Source organism: Protopterus annectens, chromosome 6.part1 (genome assembly GCF_019279795.1).
Source record: "Protopterus annectens isolate FY-2018-M chromosome 6.part1, PAN1.0, whole genome shotgun sequence".
Taxonomy (NCBI): domain Eukaryota; kingdom Metazoa; phylum Chordata; order Ceratodontiformes; family Protopteridae; genus Protopterus; species Protopterus annectens.
In genome coordinates, this window is record NC_056738.1 from 477,279,445 (window position 1) to 477,305,829 (window position 26,385).

The 26,385-nt window shown below is 38.7% G+C and overlaps 1 protein-coding gene across 2 annotated transcripts in view; it reads left to right on the top strand.

Moving 5' to 3' along the window:
• Nucleotides 1-26,385, top strand: part of COL6A2 (collagen type VI alpha 2 chain) — a 253,069-nt gene that overhangs the window by 199,687 nt on the left and 26,997 nt on the right. The window lies entirely within an intron of this gene.

Genomic DNA, 26,385 nt, shown 5'->3' on the forward strand with positions numbered 1-26,385 from the left:
TACATCCAGACAGTGCGCACCCACCATGTTCACAGATGTACACTTGCTAATCTGTACTGAACACATCACACACGTACTGTCCACTCACTAACACATGCTGGCAACACATTACACTTCAGCCAAGTGGCACATTGGTGGATAATACATATTCAGACCTAACAGTGGTGCAAACAATGCTACATTGAAAATCAGAACTTTGATGCATAATGTCTGCTCAGATATACCTACAAGGATGTAGTTACACTTCCTTGTTGACAACTTGTTATTATTGCTACACTGTTACAGTGTCACCCTGTGCATCAGCACCATGTTAGCCTGTCCCTCTGTCAATAATGCAGATGACAGGAGGCGGCACAGGTATCATCATATGCACAGGGCGTTTTGTTGTTTGCCAGAGCCTGACACTGAACCATCCAATCGACATGTCTGTGTGTGTGTGTGTGTGTGTGTGTGTGTGTGTGTGTGTGTGTGTGTGTGTGTGTGTGTGTGTGTGTAAGGGGCAATAGTACAGCATGGGCCAATGTTGATGTAATGTGTGCGTGTGTGTGTATATGTGAGCCCTAGTTGTTTGGTTAATGTGTGTGTGTCTGCATGCACACAGCTCCACCATGTGGCTGCCATATACAGTAGTTTGTGGTACAGCCACAGACTGTATCTGCTAGGCTGTACAGATCACTGTCTCCGGCCATGGACACAGTACCTGTCCCTGGCAGGGTTGCTACGGACAGCATCAGGTACCAACCCTGACTGGGTACTGTCATCAGAGGCAGAGGTATGACGACTGGACCCATGTCCCTGCTGGGACTGGCCAGAGCCACGTGCATGTGGTCTACTGGGATGGTCAATGGACAGGCCAGTCCCAACATTGCTGGGGCTGGTACTGCCACTACAAGAGTGGTTGTGAACTGTGGACCGTCCGCGACCACTGCCAGCTGTTGCTGTTGCTGGCATGCATCCACGTCGATGCAGCAACCATTCCGCATGGTCCTGGCTCATGGAAGACATGTTGTGGAGGGCATCTAATGTCTCCCCCCAATGTCTATCAATGACCTCGGTGTAAGTCCGGATGGCACAGGCAAGGTCATGGATGCTGTCATTGATAGCGGTGTAATGTGCCCTCTGCGCCCTAAGTCCCTGCCTGGTGTACCGTTACATATGTGCCTGAGCCTGCATTACAGCCCGGAATATACTGGTCATCATAAGACCTGTGAGGGCACGCCTGCCAGGGGCAATGTGACCAGTGGTGCTCCCTCCAGAACCCCTGGAACTCCGCCTATGTGGTACCATTCCGGGTCTATGGCTATGGCTGCTTTGAGTGGATGCAAGTGCCATGGGTACCACACTCTCCTGGTCAATGCCAACTGTATGCTGTCCCTCACCTATGGCCATTGGTATTGAGGGATGTATTGACAGTATGAGTGTGCACATAGATGGGGTTGAATGCTGTGTACTGTCGATTGGCGGACCAACAACACACCCTGTCAAATCTTCCTGTGCCAAAATACATGTATCATCATCAACACTATTCGTGGCAGTGGCTTCAGGTCTCCTGCTGCTTTCGCCAACCCCTAACTTAGCACCTGTGAGAGGAAGACAGGAAACACACTTTATGGTCTGCACATATACACATGCACACATGGACACATGCACACATGCACACATGCTCACTTGAACACATGAACACATGCACACATGCACACATGAACACATGCACATATGCACAGATGGACACATGCACCCATGCACACATGCACACATGAACACATGAACACATGCACACATGCACACATGAACACACGCACACACGCACACGTGCACACGTGCACACACACATTAACACATGAACACATGCACACATGCACACACGAACACATGCACACATGCATACATGAACACATGCACACATGAACACATGCACACATGCACACAGGAACACTTGCACACTCCTCACTACAGCAGATACACACACACAACAGCAATCCAAAACATACTTAATAGTGGATGAAGGTGGGTGACAGTATCACAAGGCAAACAGTCATGTCACACGTGTCAGCATGCAAAATATGTGTTGATCAAGTCCATGCAGTGTGAGTGTAGACAGCCATAGATAATGACAGTGTACATGGCTGTGGTGCATGTGTGTACATGTTCAGTGATTGCCTACACCCTGGAACACAATGTGTACAAGGACACAACATTTCTGTGCAAGTATTATAAGCTCTGCAATGTCCTGTGCACCATCACTCACAGGTATACATACCATGGCTGCATGTGTTATCTGTGTGTCACATGGATTTCCATGTCTGATTGCAGTGTCTGTGTCTGTAGCAGATAATTGTGGACATAGGTGTAGCACATGCATGCTATGTACACACACGGGATGAGTGGTGCATGTATACCTGATGGAATACCAATCCTGGACATGGCCATTGTACAGTGGTTATGGTGAGTGTGGGTCATATTCCAGATATGCCAGTGCCAGCCATGACATTGCATGGTACATGACTGCAACATTAAACATCACACATGCCCAGTGTGTGTCATGTGACCTATATACCCAATAGCATTCCAGGACAAATATGTGTCACTTTGTACAGAATGTGACTGCTATGCATATTGTGTATAGTTGCATATGTTTGCACACACACAACATGCTATGCATAATGTGTATAGGTGCATATGTGTGCACACACACAACATGGAGGTGCAAAGCAATGACAGCTATGTGTAGTACTGTGGTCACTGTAACTGTGTGGGGTGTAGTACCATTAGCCATTATCATCATGCATCATGTGGTCACTCAAGGCCACTAAAGTGTGCTAGACCACTGCCTAGCATGCTGTACCTGAACCACAGTGCCGTGGCTAAGTTCACAATTACACAGCCACATTGCACAAGGGTGTGTGAGGTGCCCAATAGGGAGCATTGCCTAACATGACTGTGTTATGTGTTGAAGAGTGTTGCACAGCCCCATGCTAGGCCCCTACCCCTCCGGTATATTATGTGTGGTGTGTGGATGACATGTGGGATACTGAAGTGTGACCTGACAGAGGGTGTCCGGTTACACTATGTGTAGCATGTTGAGGTGTACTGCGTATGACAAATGTGTTATGTTGTGTACTTGTGTGTCAGCTATGCCTATCCAATGTGCAGTACAGTGTTGCCACATTTGTGTCTGATGCTCTGTGCATTGCATGTGATTGAGGCAGCTACTGACTTTACTGAGATGTTTAACATCTCACAGCAAACATGCACAGCATGCATTATGCGTAGGTGTGTTATGTGTACATGGCCTACACCTCACCTATGACATGCACATTTCAATACCAATTTTAAAGTGTTAACACACTCACCAGCATGTATAGTCTGCCCTGCTGTCACACCAGAGGGACCTACAAGAATATGACACAGTTTGTCAGTGGCCACAACTGTGGCATTGCTACTGTGAGTGTGCTAAACTGCAGTAGAACAACAGGCATAGGTGTACAGATACTATTCAAAATATCAGTTTTGCATACAATAGACAGCACAACTGCTAAACACAGTACACATCTCACATATGCATAATCTAACAATACAGGTAACAGTAGTCTACAGCTAGGGCATGTTACCTGCATGCTCTATGTCACCATGCTGGGTGACTCCAGCCTCCATGATGACACATGTGTGATGTTGTTGCTGCTGTAGGCCAGGAGCCACCACATTTAGGAGCAGTTCCTCCACTCTGGTGAGGGGGGATGTATGGCCACCCCACCACCTGTGGCAAGCTGTTGTCTATGGATATCAGATGCATGCCGCAGGACATGTCTAATTAAATCACTGCAGTGATGGTGTACCTGCTCATATGTCTGGTTATGCATGCCTATGTCATTTACCCGATGAACAATTTCTTGCCACAGTGCAGTACACTCATGCTGGTGCTGGCTGGCCCTGGAAAACAGCAGGGTATAGTGCTGAACCAGGCTGTGGTGGATTTCCTGTTCCTCTGTGGCTGTGTAGGAGGGATTCCTTTGATGAGCCATAAGCCTGGAAGACAAGTAAATGATAATTGTGAGCAAGTCATGTGGCACACTTAACATTATACAGTACAGATATCAGTTAACTACCATATATAGCATCTGTTCGTCTGTCAGAGGATACACACATTCAATACCACATATCAGTGCTCAGCCCACAACTAGAAGACAGTGCCTGCCACACTCCATATAACAAACCAGTATACACCAGTACTCGGCACACTGTTTGGGATCCAATGCACAGCCTCACCATGGGGATACATATCAAGCTAATGCATGAATAAATATGTCATCCATTGCAATGAATGTGAAGTACAGTTATAGTATAACCAGTAACCCACCCTAGTCGTTGATGCCATACCCCTACCTAACATATGTGCACAGTTGTTAATATAGCTGGCATACTGCTGTAACAGAGTATACATGTTGCTAGGTACACACGCAAACCCTGCAACACACATGTGATTGCGGACATGGTACAGGCATCATTACACACACATCAGACATTCATACAACACACAAATGTATGCTGACACAGATGAGCATTTCCTGTGTACCTTACAGTACTGTGTGCCCCTACTTACAGATACCTATGCTGAGGTATGTAATCTGTGCAGACTACAGGAAACACACAAGACAGTGTTACCAGGGAATGTGAACATACACCATACTGTGCTGTTTAGGCCTACAGCTTCAGGTAGTACAACAGTTCAAATGTCAGCTGGATTCACCAGCAGTACCACTTACTGAGTATACATGTATTGCTTCAGCATACGATGGGACACCACAGTCGTACACAAGGAACTACGTCACAACATATGTCATCCTACTATGTCTGCATCTCAATAACTGACACATCTTTCTCTGCCCTCACACCTAGGACACAAACGACCATGACAGAAACAACCTCACACTAAGCTATCACACCATTACAGACCTTGTACACATTCACTGTCACACTCATTCCACCTCACATAGCAAGTATTGCACTGAGTACATGTATGTGTGCATTGTGTCATAGGTAGGTAATACGCTATTGGCCCTAAGGTCTACAGCAGCCTAGCCATATGCTACCCTGGCCTTTGACACACATGTAATTTGATTTCACATGCTCCTGTCAACCGGATACACAAAGGTGATTCCCAGGGCATGTCACCTATCCCCCAGACAGTCATCAGGGGTATGTATGACATCTGCTACTGAAGAACCTTGTTTGTTAATGCTGAGTGGTTTACTCCAGAGTATGGCATATTTGCCAATAGGAGCCTATCCCTCCAGCATGTGCTGTTTAGTGAGGTGGCAGGGATTAGGGACCTAGGCCGTGTAGTCTGGTGGGATTGTGAGGTGTTGACATGGTGGTTGTCTGACTGCTATGGGTGTGGCATACCTCTGTATGTTCGGCAGAGGTAACCTCTGGGAGGCCGGTATGCAACGCACTGTAGCTGTGGTTATGTGAGTCAGTCTGCATAGGGTATGTGTTTGAGGGCAGTATTAATCTTTGTAAGGTATGTCTGTGGCCTTTCCACTTGCTGTAGTTGTCATGTGAGGTACATACCACATGGGGCATTGTGATGAGTACAGGGGAACACTGACCTATATTTCCGTACATAACACAACGCTTGTGATGACACGTACCATGTAGACAGATTACAAGACTAGTGTGGCACTGTGAATATCAAAGGGGAGGCTACTGTCCACCTGTGTCCCATGTTCCCTTCTGACACCTTCAGTGTTAGGCAGGCAACCACCTATCTGGTAGTTAGTGGGTAAAGTGTTTTGGAATGGGGTATGGCACTGCAGTATCAACACTGGTGTTCAGTCCATGCCTTGGTCATCAGGCACCTGTTGCAATACGTCTGACCCCATGTCTCCCTCTCTCACTATATATATATATATATATATATATATATATATATATATATATATATATATATATATATATATATATATATATATATATATATATATATATATATATATATATATATATATATATATATATATATATATATATATCTATATATATATATATATCTATATATATATATATATCTATATATATATATATATATATATATATGTATATATATATATATATATATATATATATATATATATATATATATATATATATATATATATATATATATATATATATATATATATATATATATATACATACTTGTAAACATCCATTGCTGTACATATACATGCACATATAGGCACATATACTGCCCACCTTTCATGGTGGGAATATCAATTATGAAACAGTTGTGAGACATACAATTATGTAATAATATTGCACAGTGTTGTGCAGAATGCATTTCACGGTCCTCAGGCCGTATAGCTGTAGCAGACCTCACTGGCTGTAACTCAGTCCCACAGCATTTAACCACCACATGGCATATACCTGCACTGCTTGCTGGTTTCAATGCCACATACTACAACCTACATAGATATGTGCACATAGCAACCTTCAACTACATATATATGTCCAGCCTTCACTAACAGTTGCAGTATGTCCCTTGCCCTATGCACATCTGCATATACATATAGATACGGACTGCTACCACATATGGAGGGTTCACAGTATGTAGAGTACCCTTCAGACACATCATTCGGATGCCAGCAAATACATCTCTGTTACATACCTTACCTTTGTATTTCTCACCTCTGTCTGTTGTACCTGTTGACGTGGTTTTTTTCTTTTTTTTTTTTTTGGTTTTGTATCTCCAACTGCCTCTGTTTGTTTGTCTGTCTGTTTTTCTCGCTCTCTCTCTCTCCAGTTGCTGCAATGATATTATTGCATGTGTGGACAGCAAGTACAGGCTGCTTTTGTAGGTATCTGCACATGTGCATGTGATGGCCTCTGCACCAATTGGTGCCCACCATTTAGTAATTGCATGCAGCCTGCTGTGTGGTAATTGCAGTTCTCACTGTGATTTCAGGACACTGCTATAAAATGATAGGTTAGGTAGGCATAGGCCTTTCAGTTTTGCAAGGTGGGGACCATGCTTGTTTGCTGTGGACACTGTTGTGTCAGTCAGAAGGTTGGTATATGTCTCATATCTGAAGCTGTGTTGTAGCCAGTGAAATGCATGTTGTACTGAAACCTGACTGTTGCTTCTTCCAGTACACTCTTCTCAGTGTGTATGTTTACTCACACCTCCTAATGCTAACACTGGATACATGGGAGTATGTACTTTCTTTTGGAAATAGGGAATTAACTGGCATACTTATTTTCCCTTTACATTCACTCCTTGTAATGCATGTTATATTTCTTTATTGCAATGTATTCCTATGGCTTTCCTATTTTCCCTTTACATTCACTCTTTGTAATGCATGTTATATTTCTTTCAGCACCAAGTTATTGTATATCTGCTGTGGCTTAGTGGTACATCATGCAGACTGGTAAGTCCAAGGTGTGGGGTTTGAGAGTGACAAGGGTATTTTATTTTGTTGCTGAGCAGTACAAGGGCCTTGTCATACAGAGTGACTAAGGCACCTTTAAGCAGTTGTAAGCGGGTTTGCACAGGTTTGCGTGGGTTTGCGCAATGCTTAGCTCAGCTTATTTTATGTGAGCAACACTAAGCTAAGCTTGGTGTAGTTTATCATATCTTAGCAATGCTAAGCTAAGCGCACACATGCGCACACTGGTGCAAACACGCTTGCTACTTTTTACAAGTGCTCACTCCCGCTAACCCCCGCGGTCATTTCTTTGACAGAAACGTAAATGGGGAGATAGGAATGTGGTGATAAAGGGTGCACAAAGAGGGAAAGACAGTAGGGAAATCAGCTTGAGATGTACACGATGGGTGTGGAGAAGGTCTATAGCTGCCCATTTCTTTACCAGCAACAGCTGTGCATATGCAATACATTAGGTGGGATATTTGAAATCTTCCACCCCTGAGAGAGGGGTGAGAACAACTAAGTATGTTGTACTACCAATTATGAATATCAGGCACATGCACTGTTTGTAAACTGCTATACTGTCAATAGTACGTTACTCACTTCTGAACAGTTTGTGGTTTGTTTGTGTTGACATTAGCACAGTCTGCTCAGGACAACTGGACATATTTCTGTACTGTGTATGCCTACCTACTCCCTTGGTTGTGCCTGACTACACGGTATATAGTACCTTTGGGTAGGGGTGCAGAACTGCAGAGTGCATTATTTATTATCGTGTGATGTTTATCTTACTGAACATGCAGAGTTGCTGTGTACCTGTAAGTCTATGAATGCTTGTAGCCTGTCTGAGTAGCTCCCACCTGTGGACATATCTAGATGGTAGACAGAGGTCAGTCTAGTATTCTTTGACTGTGCACCACAGCAGTGTTTTCAGCACCTGAACAATGGCATTGTCACAGGTGGTTGCTAGCAGTACATAGCTACCTCCTTTGATATTTCTGTGTTGCACTTCTACATAAGGGCATGCTTGTGGGATTCATTCTACAGCTATTTGCAGAGTGTGTAACAGCAGACAAGCTGATATGCCTGTGTGTTTCTGACTCTTCCAGGCCTCAGATACTTTCACATATATATTTGAACAGCATCAGGGAAAGGTACATATAACTGGGATACACCTGTGATATAGTTCAGACATTTTGCAGTTCAGACTTTGGGGGATTCAGAGCATATCTATTACTACACCTTTTCTGACGTCCAAGCGGTGTCTACTCTCACTTATTGACATTTGTCATTAAGTGAGATTCAACACCTTTCTGCCTACTGTTAGTACATTTCACAAGGAGTCAGAGGGGCACAGCTAACATTTGTTTACAAATCAGGGTCATCACTGTAGAGCAGTCACTGTTGGGAGGTCTGGCCTCTGACCTCTGCAAATATGCCAGTGTTTATCCTGCTCTGATACTGTGTGGGTTTGTAAGCTGCTACTGTAACCTTATTCCCTACTAGCATGGCTGATTCTCTTTTCACAGTCATGTCATGCAATTCAACAACACCTGCTGGTTAAGGCCCACAGAACAAGATTTGTGTTATGCCATTCCTATTTTCCCTTTACATTCACTCATGGTAATGCATGATATATTGCTTTCAGCACTAAGTTATTGTATATCTGCTGTGGTGTAGTGGTACTTCATGCAGACTGGTGAGTTCAAGGTCCTGGGTTCGAGACTGACAAGGGTATTTTATTTTGCTGCTGAGCAGTACAAGGGCCTTGTCATACAGAGTGACTAAGGCACTTTTAAGCAGTTGTATGCGGGTCTGCGCAATCCTTAGCAATGCTTATCTAAGCGCACACAAGCTCACACCTGCACACCCTCGCTATCTACTGCTTAAAAGTGCTTACTCCTGCTAACCCCTGCGCTAATTTCTTTTAAAGAAAAGAAAATGGGGAGATAGGAAAGTGGTGAAAAAGGGGGCACAAAGAGGGAAAGACAGTAGGGAAATCAGCTCGGGATGTGCAGGATGGGTGTAGGGAAGGTCCATAGCTGCCCATTTCTTTACCAGCAACAGCTGTGCATATGTATGAAATTTGGTGTGAAATTTGAAACCTTCCATCCCTGAGAGAGGGGCGAGGACAACAAAATATGTTGTACTGTCAGTTAGAATTATCAGTTTAAATGTCCATTGGACATGTGTGCGAATTGGGCAGCTATGTATGGGGAGTAATTTTTTTGTGGTAACAGATTGCCCTTTTTTTATTTTTTTTTTCAGGTGAGAGTGGAATGTGAGGTAGAGGATGTAGGTATATTTGGGGAAGTAGGTTGGGGAGGTAAACAGACAAGACAAATAAGACGCGTACAGGGGCAGAGTTTGACACATGGGGTGGGTGAACACAATTGACGGGGAATGTTGTTTGGAAATCGCAAGCCCATGAGCCCACAGATGGTAACAGTGGAACTGAGAACCCCACCCATTGGTTGTCACCACTGCACCTTCACAGCCCCGTGGGTGGCTGTGCTGGGGGCTGAGTAGGACAAGCAGGCTCACCTGAGAGATGCGCCACTCTCACCTCAAGCTGGCATAGGGGATCAGCGACTGAACGCTGGATCTCCCTACGCACCACAGCCCGGACCCTTCAAAGGGTGACAGGTGGCCCTTCTCCGCCCATGCTTGCATGGGGGGATGAGCCCCATCCCCTGCAGTGCTTCCACCCAAAGGTGGCACAGGACCAATGAAGGAGGAGAGCCCAGGCTGGGCACCGGAGCTGCTGGTGCCAGGTGCACTCGCCAACTGAGGAGGGACAGGTGGGTCCGCTGGGACCAGCCTTCCCATACGTTCTGTGATTAGGTGTGTTTAATTACAACATAAAAAACAGCATTCCAGGTTAGTTGTAACAGCAGGCAGTAATATTCCCATTAACTCAACACACCAAGGTTCCAACAGTTGAACAGCAAGCATAACACATGCATATATTGAACGACAGTGGATATTCCAACAGCATGCAGGGATGTTTGGTAGCAACAGGCCACCATGAACGTGGTGTTTGAACAGGGCACATGCATCAACATCAATGCAAATATTTATAAAACAATAGGACATATGTCGCAACAAATATTTAAGGTTACACATACCTATTGAGGTGTGGAATTGCATGGTTTATGCACATATGATAGGGTGTAGAAAAAACCTCGGTTAACATCTTATAATGACCTTTTAGTCTACACTACATTCCCAGTGACTGCAAGTGTATATCCCCTACCTGTATTATTACACTTGCCACCATACATTAGGTTGTGTCATGGGTTTGGCTAGTTCAATATATGTCTGACCTATATCTGACACACTAACTGTCCAGGATGCAGGTGTTACTGCTACATATTTCTTGTTTGCATTTATATTTCTTTATCTACATATCTGGGATGTTTTCACATGACATTTTCACTTCAATTTGTACAGAACCCTGCATTTCTTAACACACACTCACATTTCTGGTGAATAATTACATGCTACATGTGTACCAGGTTTACTTATTCATGCCAGCCAGTAACTGACTATTGTGGACTGTATATATGTTTTACAGCTACTAGCACTTCCATCACCCACTTTATATGGGACTGCATAACTCTGGGTTGCCAGCACATTTTCAAACAGTACTGTTTGTATAATGCAAGGGTACAACAATATTTCAGATTCTGTGACACAGACACATTCTGGGTTTTAGACCTTTATTAATGACATTGCACACTTTTCCACAGGCTCACTCCTTTATTTGTTTTAACGGTGTTTATGGCAGACATGTTCAAGACATATTATACATTTATTAATAGATTAGAACAATCTTTTTTCAGGCTCACTCACTTATGTTATATGACAGTGCCTGCAGAGATATTATTCCAGACATATGTTACCTTTCTTAATGGGTTACTACACTCTTTTTCTGCCTCTCTGACATTGTTATCTGGCAGTACATGCAGAGGTCTTATTCAGGCAATTCTATGGCTGTTTTATTGGACTACAACACTTTCTTTCATGCTCTCTCCCATATTTTATATAACAATACATGCAGAATAATCACTAACCTGCCTGGTGGCACAGCCTTAGCAGCCTATCAGCATAGGCTTGCTGATTCGTAGCACGGTCACCTGCAGCTGTAAAGTAAATGAAGGGATATTGAGACATACCTATCAGTTATACATACTCCATTATCAATTCTTAAATACTGCATTCCATGGCTACATACTCAGTTGTGGGGCATTCTGCATCCCATGGGCCTCCTGTATCCACTGGTTCAGGCATTCCTATTTTTGTCTCTTCAGGTCTGCATGGTGGTGATGGACCAGCTCACCAGACCGAGGAACGCCTCTGGCACTGGTGAGGTCACGAGCTAACTGTTTCCAAGCCTCTGCCTTGTACTCCATCCCTTGGAACTGGCCCTGCAGGAGTCTTGACTCGTGATAGTGGACAAGGAGCCAAACCATGTATTTGGACTCCTCGATGCCCCAACATTGCGCTCAGAAGCGTGAACCCTCTCCTGCACCTGCCATTCTGACTGCAAATGTGAGCTACAATCAGTTATGGCGAGTATTCCTGCCTATGGGGCTTAAATATGCCGCATTGCCCCACTGTTTTGGGATTGGCCATTTTGTAAAATTCTCGTCTGACTACAGACCTGCTTAGTAATGGTTAAACTACCATTCGTAAGTATATGAATGTTAATAGTGGCTGCTTCCCCTATGTTGTCATGGCTTAGTGGTTCTGTACTTTGATTATGATGTACAGGGTCCTGGGTTCAAACCTTGTCATTCTTTTATTTTAATACTGTCTAGACAGACTAGGGGGTGTGGCTGCGTTTAAGCAACTTAGCTCTACGTTGCTCCCCGGTGCCCTGGTTGGTGCGGCGTGCACCTCCGCGCAAACACATTGCACTGGGTAAAGCGCTTTTAAACTTTGGGCAACCATATTGCGCTGGGTAAAGCGCTATTAAACTATGGGCAACTCTGTTTAACTGGGTAAAGCGCTATTTAACTATGGGCACCTCTGTTTAGCTGGGTAAAGTGCTATTAAACTATGGGCACCTGTGTTTTGCTGGGTAAAGCGCTATTAAACTATGGGCACCTGTGTTTTGCTGGGTAAAGCGTTGCTTAACAGCAGCCTATTATATATCTGGGTCCTTTAAAATATATATATTTTGTTCACTGATACATTGGCCATGTCACTGCTTTTAATAAAATTTTATTCATATATGTCTGGTATTATTTCAAATACTGATTTAAAACATAAATAAGAAAGGGAAGTGGTGGGACTCGAACCGTGAATGCCTCCTTTTTGTGCATACACTCTACCATTACGCTATTTGGCTTAATTTGCATTTATAGTTCTTATATGCTCTTCAATGTCACAATTGCTAACTGTGGTTAAGCAATGGGCACACCCACGCAAACAAGCGCAAATACGGGCAGCTATATCATGGATTTAAAAAAAATAAAATTAATATTTTACGTTTTATAACTGTGATGGGGGTTTACAGTGTCAGGGAGTGTGGTGTTGGGTGCAAGTACATTTGAGCAAACTTGCTCTTGTCTGTTGACATTACCCTTTTAAAACCTTGCAGGGGCGTGGACTTTTAGACTGCTCGGCAGTCGGACACGCCCCCTGCTTTCCTACTCAGTCCGTGTAAGAGTTACGGATGAGTCAGCGTGCCCTCATGAATATTCATGGCACGCTGACGTCATACCGTTCAACTGCAGCCTCCGAGTAAGACATATTAAGTCTTACATGGAGGTTTTGTGAATCCGGGGGTGTATCTTAATGAAATCCTGAGTAATATTATAAAAACACAAACTAAACAGTACATAGACTGCACCTTAATTAAGTCCTAAGTAATATCATAAAATCACAAACTAAATAGTATATAGACTGTACCTTAATGAAGTCCTGAGTAATATCATAAAAACACAAACTAAACAGTATATAGACTATACCTTAATGAAGTCCTGAGTAATATCGTGAAATCACAAACTAAACAGTACATAGACTATACCTTAATGAAGTCTTGAGTAATATCATAAAATCACAAACTAAACAGTACATAGACTGTACCTTAATAAAGTCCTGAGTAATATCATAAATCATCAATTATTTTTATTCTTATAGGAATGCCTTTGAAACTATAAAAATTCAAAAACATTGTAGTCACTGAAATCAGCTCCAGTACATTAAAAATGAATTACTCCAAATATACATATTGACAATGTTCTGAATGCAGTAATGTTTTAGATGTGCCAAGGCTTCTTGTATAATTTTTTTAAATGTGTAACATTTGTTTATATAAGAGTATTGGGTTGGTTACATGAAAATTTTCACTATACTGCAAAAATCATCTTCATGAGCATCGTCATTCAAAACAATCTACATTTTTTCAATACCTTCAATATTACGAGATGATATAAACTTCACAAATGTGCAACTGTGGCATAAACATTTTTGTGTGCTGCTTCATTAAATTAGCATTTTTTTCAATGCCGATTTTTACTTAGTTTTCGTCTAAACCCTGCTATATAAAACTATACCTCAATATTATCAAATTTTTACCTTACTAGTCTCTAGAAAAATGTTGAAGGTACATTGTAATATTGTGTAGCCTTTTGTAACAGGCTATAACATTTTACATATTGTCTGGATAAAGCAGGTGAATTTGCTTACCCCAAGAGTATCTTGTAAATGCATAATACACTGAAGCCAAAGTAAATACCATATTATATAACCTTGTTTGTTCCAAAAATATGCACCATAGTGTATTTCCTAGATCATCCTATGTCACTCGCTATGTACGTTTATCAGTACCTATTATGTTTTTACTGTTAATACCATTTGTTTCATGGTAAACTAAATGCCTTTAATAAAATGTATTATCCACTGTTTTTCTTGCTGTAAGTGGTGAAGTTGAAATACTACAGCAAGAAAGCTGTAGTTTTATAACACCTTATTCAATACATATTTCAAGTGTTAATTCTTTCAGTTCCCCACCATCTTCAATAAAATAACCTTTATTTGAAAGAGAGCATTAGTCCCTTACTGCAAGTGTCTCTACCATCCTGCATCCAGCTTATTTCTTACTGCTACATCTTTGAAATTATCTAATATTTTATTTTACTCATTGGGTTGTCTGGTTGTCATGTTGTATTGTATTCTGTATTTATCTCTGATATACCTAACCATTAGGTAACTAAAAAAGAATGAAAACAAATATGAATAGAAAAATGCTTGTTTGACTCTTGCAAAAAACAATTCAGTACCTATCCAGCCGTGTGAAAAGAGAAAATAATTTTTGCTATCAGATATGGTGAGTATCAGTTTCAGAAAAGTTTTCATCAGTGTTGCTGGTACCTCATCTTTAACAATTTAGACATAGTAGACTTTTTTTTTTAAGCAAAACTTTACAAAACACCTGAAATGCAAAACACCCTTTGCAGATTCTGCATGATTATCTGAGATACATTAACACCAAAGCTATATCATGCAGCTGTTGCTTTCATTAGAGCATTACAGTTTATTTCTGATTAAAAAAAATCTGCCACATTGCAGGAATTAGCTTTAATAACCAAGGAATGCCGTACAAACCATCCTGCTAGTATTATGAGATCTGACTGTTCCAGCATAAAAGGTGCACATTTACTATAAAAAGGATTCTTCATTGCCAGACTTTACCTGTAATAAATTCAATTAATCATGCAGATCTCGTTAATGAATATTCCTTATACTCTTCTAATTTCTTCACTTGCATATACCCCCCGATGTGGAGTAAGAACAAGGGTTTTATTTGCGTCTACATGCAGACTGCATTACAGGGACAGGATCTGGTGAAACTGCTTAAATATAGATTATTAGCTTTCATCTTGCTGAGCAATGATCTGTAGTCGGCATCAAACATGAGATACTGACCACTTGTACATGTCCAGTGTTTTGGCTTTCAATATGAATAGTTGTATTTAATCTCCCTTTACATTCCCAATACAACTAACTTTATTCCAGCATATTCTGTACCATCTTATATGTAATAGTATTATGTAATCTGTGGTTACTTACAGTAAGCAAATCTGTCTAAAGATTTTTTGTTATCAAGATCATGAAAACACAAAAGTGTCTTGCTCTGCCTAAAGAGGTACCTTTATGAACATTTATTAATATAGCATTATATTAGAAGAGGTGTCAGTCATTATCTTCTTGGACCTTTTACAGATTCTGTCTCATTTGTGTAGTTTATGACCCTCCCCCATGTTAAAAAAAGCTGCAGATAAATGTTTACTTTTCATTTTGTTAGCTCTTTTTGGGGCTCCCCAGCGTTGAGCACCATGTCCTGTTCTCATATACCATGTCAACTAGAACCACCATAGCCTCCCCCAAGTTAATGATGACCCATGTCCATGGTCAGTGAGGAGATCAAGGATCCTGGGATGGTATCCCCCTGCTCATTTGATTTGTACCTCATTTCTGCTCCAATATACTCACATTCCATGCCCAGGAACCTGTGGTCAAGTGTTTCTGTGGTGTATTGGCCACACTTCTATATGTACGTCTGAGATTACCCCCCCACACACACACACACACACACACACACACAAAACACATCCTCACAGCTTCCCCTAAGGATCTTGTGATGGTGTATCTGAGAGTGTGCCCCCAAGACAGGCCTATACCCATTCACCATTTGTATCCAAGCAGGTAAACATTCATTTGATTTTAGGGTTTTTTTTTATTTATTGAATGCTCAAATGGGTAATGAATGTTTAGATAAATTAAATTCTAATATCAGATTTATCACTTTTTCTAATGTTTTCAAGGAGGTATTTATGGAAAATTGGATTATTCTGTTGTCAGGTGTCAAGTTAAAGCAAGTACTTCCAAGGAGAACTATTTTCTTATACACCGCTTTAATTTAGAAGAGATTGCCTTTTAAACTGATTGGCAGAAGGATTTATATATTAGGTGTAGGCATGTATTCTAGTGATAGATATAATATGCGCAGGTTTTGTTATGCGTGGGGCTAATTTTGTTATAAATGGTAAACATAAATGTAAACATTTTACATATATATATATATATATATATATATATATATATATATATATATATGTGTGTGTGTCTAATAGAGTAGTACATGGACTAAATGCTCTTGCATTCCAGCCAAATGATATATAGGACAGACCAAGCAGTGGGCAAAAGTATGTTTACAAGAATATTTTCTTTTTTTTCAAAACAGGTTTATTGTTTTAACATATAAGAGAAATATCATAACAATTTTATACAAGTAATTAAAAATAGGTATTATTATAATATTCAACAAAACAACTAAAGTATTTACAAAGACATCCACTACAATCAGATCAATTAATTAAACTAAAATACCATGCTATTGAAATTAAAATTTTTTAACAAATTTTGTAAATTATCCCATACAATATAATAAGATGTTTTTCTATTTGTTCTTGTCCTAATTGTGTTTATTTCCATATGGCACACTATATTCATAACACTTTTAAATTCATTGAACGAAGGAGGTGTATCTGAAATCCAATTTCTAGTTATTATTTTCCTAGCCACTGCTAGAATAGACCATAACAAGGGAAGCTTAACCTTTTTAACACTTTGAGGTACAGGTGTGTTGAATAATATAAGAGATTTAGAAATAATGAAATTATCTGTAAAAAGAGCCTGCAAAAATTCATTAATTGACTTCCAGTATTCTTTCAATTTTATACAGTCATAAAACATATGAGCCCAGTCAGCATTAATTTCTACATTACATCTCTTACACAAATTATCTTTATTATTTATTTTATTCATCATCAAAGGTGTATAAAAAGATCTATGTAAAAATTTCCATGTATAAAGTCTCCAGACAATGGAAGAAGTAGTTCTATAAACAAGAATATTTTCTGATATTAGATGTAAAAATATTTCTAATCCTGTGGCTGATCATGAATTGCAATGTCATATTGGTGATATCAGACTTTTTGTTTACTGTTTTAGCTGGCGTTCATTTATCTAGAGGTAGCGCTGTCATATGTTCTACTTCAATTCTTAAATTTAAAACATTTATGCCTACAAGGCATGAATAATAAAATTGCATGGCAGTATGTAATCTAATTCCATTTATTATTTAAATAACTTTTTATTATTTTTTTTTATTTTTATAAATTTATGTAGAGACGTATGCATCTTTACATTTTGAGTAATCAAGTAAAGTGATGAAGCAGGTTATTTAATGCTTACAAGTGTATAACAGTGTTTTGATTCCTTCAGAAAGGTGTGTAACTAAGTAGCTAGGGTGAATTAAAAGCGTGTTTGTTTTGTTTTTTTGCTGCCTCTTATCATGTTTATGGCATTATTATTATTACTATTATTATTACTTTTTGATTGAATGGCATTTATAGTTAGGGAGGGCTTTATCCCTCTTTACCACCATAACTTTCAGATCATACTTTCTTGCACTTGAAGATGAATATTTGATGTTTTCTGGGAGATCACTTATTTATGCAATGCTTTTCATAGTATTTAAAGCTCTCTGAAACTTCAGCAGAATCAGCACAATGTACTAGAAATTTGAATATTATGTTAGAGAGAATCACAGTTACAGGTGGCCGATGCATTGGTGGGAGAATGGCTTTAGTGTGAAAATGTAATGGCACATTGAATTTCATTGCAATGTACTGTATCGTTTGAGCCGTGGAGCACTTTTCAGGAAATTTTCCCCTTTTCTCCACCATGGTGGAACTTTGGAGTTGGTATATATAATCTAAGGGGCTGTGGGGGATTCTGGTTTTATATTGTTTCTGAGAAATTTTAATATTTATTCTTTTGAGACAGGTGAGTCAAATGAGTGAGCTTTGATCACTTGTAGGTAAACTGACATCTGTGGGTAATCAATCATCTTTACAAGAAATTACCTTCTTGGAATCTACTTGTTCTCTAACCACAATGAAAATAATTAATATTTACTATGTAATGCAAAATAAATATTAAAACACCTGCATGTATTGTGTAAAATGACATCCCTGGTATATTTTCATGCATGCTAGTTTATTTTGCATAGTAATGAAATTATAACAAGTGCAGCAAATTGATTACTTCACACATGTTGTTACAGTCGATTTCATTGTCATTTAGGTTCCATTGTGAGTCCTCAAAGAACAAGCTCAGTTTACAAGCACTCAGCTAATGACGTGCACCATACAGTAACATAGAATCATGTATCAAGCTCAAAATAAGTCAGCAAATGTAAAGAATAAGAAGCTTTTTTTATGTCAGGGTCAAACTCTTGCAGCTTCTCATTAAGGGAGTTCCCCACTCTCTAATTTAGCATGCTCACTCTGAGGTCACTGCATTTCGGACAACAGCATAAAACCTGTTTCTCTCCAACTCTGACACACTACAGACAAAGAAAAAAGATAGATTAAAAAAAAAAACAGAAGTCCAACGTCCAAGATTTAATGAAAGCAAACACAATATTGTGTTTGCTTTCATTATATCTATGGATGTTGGATTTCTGTTTTTTTATCTGTTTGTTCGCATTGGTTTTGCCCTGAAGTCCTTTAACCACCCAAGGAGTTTTGTTTTCTTCAACTCTGAAACACTATAAAAGCAATAACCCATAAACCAAAAATATATACAAGCACTGGAGTCTTATTCATATGAGACCAAAATTAATTTGATGTGAACGACTAAAATATGTGCATATGAGCTTAAATATCTGAGGTACAGTCTAAGGTGAATCATGCAGTAGTATTGAAGAACAGCATTTTGTATAGTGTACAACAAAAATATTCAGACAGCACATCTGTAGATCTTCCTTTCTGTCTGTCATATGGGTCTATATTAGAATGACGAAACCTCACTTACGCGAAACCCAAAAGGCCGACACATAAACAGCAAATCTCATGTATACCGAACATCCTTAAGGGCGAAATTCAAAATACCGAATTGCCGTAGTTGTCCACACTATGTTTAGTGAGGTAAAACGTCAGTAGGAGATTCCCTTATCTGGTATAGCTCCCTAACGTAAATGTCCAATAGTTACTGACCTTAGGGTTAGGATGCGGGTTAAAGTAAGTGCATATTTAGCAAACCATTCATATTTATTTTGTTTGGGTAGGCAGTACGTAGCAGGCAGTGGAGTTGGCCAACTATGGCAATTCTATATTTTGAATGTCGCGCTTAAGGACATTCAGTGTTCTTGCAGTTTGCAGTTTGCTGTGTATGTGTCAGCCTTTCAGGATTTGCATAAGTGAGGTTTCGGCATTCTAATATAGACCCTCTCATACTAGCCAAAGTTTGATTAGAAGTTACTGGCTTTTGTCAACTTTGTTTGCAAGTTCATGGAATGCAGTGGTACAGTCATCTAGTTTGTTTTTTGGACAAGTGGACAATAATAATAAAAGTTAAATTATTATAAAAAAGTACTAGTCAGTTATTTATTCTACAGAATAAAACAAAACAATAATTTCATATCACCTGTTGCATTAAGGTTGCTAGACAATTTTCTCTTCTTCCTGCCAGATCATATCAATATGACTTTTTCCTACTTTTCTGAGCAAACATAGAAGTACTTCACTCTTAAACTACTTTCTTTGAGTTTCATTAAGTGTACTAGAGCATAACTGGATGAGAATTACATTAAGAAGGTATTACCATGATTTCATGACTGAAATCATACATACTAATTAGAAAATATATTTGTTCAAAATATTATCCAGATATGTACACATGCTTTTTTTTACTTGTTGTCTTTAAAGATCTACCTACTTTGCCACCTGGCGAAACCACCTGAATTAGTTTGCTTCAAGATTTCCAGGTTCCCATTTGTCCTATGTATTTTCTACAAAGAAAGGTTTTGACTTTTAAAACAGAAACAACATGTCTGTTTCGTCAACAAACAAAACCCCTCTTGATAGGATTGCTTCTAGCTATGCCCAAAGAACAATTGGTAGATACTGAGATAAAAGAATGATTAAATGAAAGCAAATAATACTGTAAAATGACATACTTGTCTCATCCCACAGTAACCTGCCATATGAGTGCCACTCTTAGATAGATGGTAATCTGACCAAGACACTTGGGACCCACAGATGGTAATCTGACCAAGACACTTGGGACCCACAAGGATACTTTACAAATATTAATAATTACAGATAGGTTTAATTCATCAGAATTACTGTCAGCTAAATGAACTGCACAACAGCAAAAATGGTAGATCAAATGGCAAATCACTTAAGTCTAAAAACTGCCAGAATCTCTCTTGCTTTTGAAGTCTGAGTGTAAGATAGTGCATCTTTTGTGAAAAGGCTAGTCATTTCTCTTGCAAGAAATCAAATACACCCTTTCTCTAGATTTATATAGTGTGGGGGGCCATGATCCTGACAAATTGTGGTCTGCTAGGGGGTCCTGCCTGCTTGCAAAAAATCAATTTATAGAGTAGTTTTGAGATTTATGCAATTAGTATGCTAATGCTTGGCATTTTACAATTTCAGCAGTTTAATGCTATAAAAGTGAAATAAATCCTTATGTACAATTCTTTTTAGCAGTACTATTAGCTAGCAAAGCAATTGACTATTTGGGGGGACAATAGCTGTATTGTCCTATCCAGATTCATAAGTTTATATTGTTTATTATGTACTGCTTTTTCAGATGTCACAGTTTATCCTTTCTTGCAAAGTTTATTCCTGCTCTTAGCTCTCAGAAGAGCTTTAAATAATAAGACATTTAAGGTCACATTATTCCTGCATGGCCTCACATGTCATAAAAATAAAGGGACGTAGAGAGCAACAATATTCAAGTAAAGTCTTCAGACAGTTGTTATTTTAGCGGAACCTGTCCTAAATCATTCATATTATCATTATATATGTGAGAGGCTCCTGAAATATGAACAAAGGCGTATGCAGATTTTTTCCATAAAGGTTAACCAATAACATAACCAGAAAGCTACAGACTGGTTTAAAACCTGGACTTATTTTTTTTTTTATAATTATTTTTTTAAACATGAAAGATCTTTATCCATTTTCCTAGGGACCTACTTAATCACATAAGTAGTGATTTCCTAATTATAGGAGGTGATTTAGGTATATTTTATATATTTTTGTGTAATTTTGTAATGTATTTAGTACTTTTTATTAGATGTTATTGATATTCATTTTTGTCATCAGTTTCCATGATCTGGTGTTACCTCCTCCAGCAGTGTAAACAATGTATTCATTTCCAAAGTGCTGTCTTTCTTACAAGGTTGCAACACTCATGTTGAAAGCTTTTCACCTAATGCTAATTTCCACCTGCATTAGTCATGGAAGGTACACAGCATATTATTATTCTGAATTTCAAATAAAGCCTGCTGCTAGTAGATGCTGGGTGTTTTGAAGGAAAATTTTGAGTGGGAAAAAATGAAGAGGCTTTCAACAGATCCTTGTAGGCAATGAGCAAATGTTTTTTTTCTATCTGTGGCAGAGTAATACTCTTTTAGTAGATAGATGAATGATCCTAAAAACAATATTATGAAGACTTAAAAGTTGTTAATCTTAATGGGCATCAGCCTTATTTAAAGACCCTTTGTTTCTGAAGTATAGCCAAACTATCTACTGTGCTGATAAGGTCAGTAAAAAGACATGCATGTCCACAGCTAGTGAGGTTTGGCTTTATTGGCCTGAATGTAACTATAAAGACTTAAAAAGTAAGAAAATGATACAGACATTCAAAAGCCATTCAGATGAAACACTTGATATCCTTTGCATATATCCCATTGGCCTCCACTACAGGAAGTGTATGGTACCTCACAGTGAAAACTCTGGCTTGGCTGGGTTTTTCTTGCAGTTTTTACTGAATGGTTTGTGTGTGTGTGTGTGTGTGTGTGTGTGTGTGTGTGTGTGTGTGTGTGTGTGTGTGTGTCTGTGTGTGTGTGTGTGTGTGTGTGTGTGTGTGTGTGTGTGTGTGTGTGTGTGTGTGTGTGTGTGTGTGTGTCCTTAAATCTCAAGTCATTTGTCAACTCACAGAACAAAAAAAAAAAAAACAGAATCATAAACCATCAAAAAACTGTGAAAAACAAATGAGTCAGTCTAAAGCATTTAACCACACTTACTGCAGTCATATATACGGGTCCCTGATAATACATCAGTCTCTCCAAAGAGCAAAAATTAGAACCTTGAGATGACATATTTGAAAATCTGGAAGTTTGAACAGCATAAAAACAATGTTCAGTCTTCCATGTTTTTGAATATCTGGGCTCTAACATTCATTTTTTTAAATGGTAAATCTTCTGACAAGAACCCATTTAGATATAGCTATAGATAGATATAGAAAGATAGCTCTATATATATGTATATATTTAAGTGCATCCATGATAATCTGTCAATTTGTAATTTTGTTGCCACAGAGTAGTTTATGCATGTTGATCAAATGCACAAGTGATCAGATGCATTTTAATAACTGAAACCTGACCAAAGCCAAGTACACATGACCTAACAAAATCACAAAAGGAATGAAGGCACCAGTAACAGAGAAAAACCCTTAATACTGACATAACATTAAATGAAATAGAACAGACTAAGCGCTTTTACCCCTATGATTCCTGAGGCTTCATCAGAATAATATTAATAGTTCCAAGATGTGTAACAATTTATTATTACATAAATAAACAAAAGCCTATCCAACAGTCAAACCAATTAACCACAAAGTATTCAATAAATTCTGTTAAAACACCATTAGTAAATAAATACACAGTTAATTTTTTTAAACTTAAACCCATTTTAGAAACATTTTTATACATGTGTATAAATGCATTTAATTGAGATTATTTAAAACTTCCTGTATATTTAAATTAATTGCACTCGCAGCTTTAAAATACCAAGTGAACAATGATTCTTTATGCCTGGCTTCTCCATAGTATTCAGCCTTAACTGCCAGAGCCTCTCTGTGGGTTCCTACAGACTTTCACCATCACCACCCCTATTGTTGTGTTCAAGTTTATTTATAATAAAAAAATAAACACTTTTTTAACTTAACACATACCTTAGTGTGTCTATACAGGACCTTGTTATTCTTTTTATTTTTAATGTCTCTAAGATGTTCACCTATTCTGTCCTTTAATTTTCCAATAGTCTTACCAATATAGTATGCTTGGCATGTAATGCAGGTAGCCAAATATGCTACTATTTTTATGTTACAGTTACAACTTCCAGAACATGCAATTGTATGTTCAAAATTTGTAACTATAACAATAGATCCATCATTAACAAATTTACAAAACTTACAAAAACACATTTTTTGCATTTGTAAGTTAGGTCTCTCATTCTCATTGGACGTGTTAAATTCAAATAAGTCTTTAAGGTTGTTCCACATACTTTAAACAAATATGCCTTTTACATCAAAAAATATCAGTGCTGGTTTTAATGTGGGAAGTGAGAATGCTTGTGTGTGTGTGTGTGTGTGTGTGTGTGTGTGTGTGTGTGTGTGTGTGTGTGTGTGTGTGTGTGTGTGTGTGTGTGTGTGTGTGTGTGTGTGTGTGTGTGTGTGTGTGTCCTTAAATCTCAAGTCATTTGTCAACTCACAGAACAAAAAAAAAAAAAAAAAAACAGAATCACAAACCATCAAAAACTGTGAAAAACAAATGAGTCAGTCTAAAGCATTTAACCACACTTACTGCAGTCATATATACGGGTCCCTGATAATACATCAGTCTCTCCAAAGAGCAAAAATTAGAACCTTGAGATGACATATTTGAAAATCTGGAAGTTTGAACAGCATAAAAACAATGTTCAGTCTTCCATGTTTTTGAATATCTGGGCTCTAACATTCATTTTTTTAAATGGTAAATCTTCTGACAAGAACCCATTAAGATATAGATATAGATAGATACAGAAAGATAGCTCTATATATATGTATATATTTAAGTGCATCCATGATAATCTGTCAATTTGTAATTTTGTTGCCACAGAGTAGTTTATGCATGTTGATCAAATGCACAAGTGATCAGATGCATTTTAATAACCGAAATCTGACCAAAGCCAAGTACACATGATCTAACAAAATCACAAGAGGAATGAAGGCACCAGTAACAGAGAAAAACCCGTAATACTGACATAAAATTAAATGAAATAGAACAGACAAAGCGCTTTTACCCCTATGATTCCTGAGGCTTCATCAGAATAATATTAATAGTTCCAAGATGTGTAACAATTTATTAGTACATAAATAAACAAAAGCCTATCCAACAGTCAAACCAATTAACCACAAAGTATTCAATAAATTCTGTTAAAACACCATTAGTAAATAAATACACAGTTAATTTTTTTAGACTTAAACCCATTTTAGAAACATTTTTATACATGTGTATAAATGCATTTAATTGAGATTATTTAAAACTTCCTGTATATTTAAATTACTTGCACTCGCAGCTTTAAAATACCAAGTGAACAATGATTCTTTTATGCCTGGCTTCTCCATAGTATTCAGCCTTAACTGCCAGAGCCTCTCTGTGGGTTCCTACAGACTTTCACCATCACCACCCCTATTGTTGTGTTCAAGTTTATTTATAATAAAAAAATAAACACTTTTTTAACTTAACACATACCTTAGTGTGTCTATACAGGACCTTGTTATTCTTTTTATTTTTAATGTCTCTAAGATGTTCACCTATTCTGTCCTTTAATTTTCTAATAGTCTTACCAATATAGTATGCTTGGCATGTAATGCAGGTAGCCAAATATGCTACTATTTTTATGTTACAGTTACAACTTCCAGAACATGCAATTGTATGTTCAAAATTTGTAACTTTAACAATAGATCCATCATTAACAAATTTACAAAACTTACAAAAACACATTTTTTGCATTTGTAAGTTAGGTCTCTCATTCACATTGGACGTGTTAAATTCAAATAAGTCTTTAAGGTCGTTCCACATACTTTAAACAAATATGCCTTTTACATCAAAAAATCTCAGTGCTTGTTTTAATGTGGGAAGTGAGAATGCTTGTGTGTGTGCGTGTGTGTGTGTGTGTGTGTGTGTGTGTGTGTGTGTGTGTGTGTGTGTGTGTGTGTGTGTGTGTGTGTGAGTTTGCAGGTAGGGGTTACAGTAAGGGCTAAGGAAGAGGAGAGGTAGACTACATAGATAAGTTGCCTTTTTTTCTCTTCCCTTATAAGACTCTCTATGGTCTCTCCAGCTGCTGCATGTGCTTTGTGAGGTACATGTTGAAAGGGGCATTGTATTCAATAATCAGTCTTATAAGGGCACCTCGCTGGCTCTGTTCAAGAGGAATCTTGACCAGTGGATGGAAGATCGTAGGTTTACCCCGGGGATCATCTCTGTATCACTGCTGGACAGAGGCATGGCAAACTAATGGGTATAGTATTCTTCAACCTAAGGGGTGGTGAAAGCCACACAACTCTGGCTAGGCTTATAAATGCCCTAGGGCAGATAGCCTAGTATGAACCTATGAACCTATGAACACAGTGATGTAATTACACTTTACTTAATAGCACGGGTAGGTAATTAATGTAGTACAGTCTGTGATTTATCTCAGAACTGTTACTTTTCTGGATTACAGAATCTTATACTCACAACCAACATTACAAGTTCTACATGGAAAACATTTTACAGTTATCATATTAAAGATGAATGAATGAATGAATGAATGAATGAATGAATGAATGAAGGAATGAATGAATGAATGAAATGGTGGAAGAAAATGTGGCTGGATGGAAAGTGAGAAATGGAGAAGAAATAAATGAACAAGTTGATTTTTTTCTATAAGCTAGTATGTACATGACAACTGCAAAGCTTTCTTTACAGGGGAAAAAAGGAATACGTTCAACTACGAGTGCTTTTGTCAAGAGTGGGACAACACTGGGCCTGATTCCAAAAGACTTGCTCTTAGTGAAAGTAATTTACTCTGAACCTTTACACGAGTAAATTTACTTAACACTG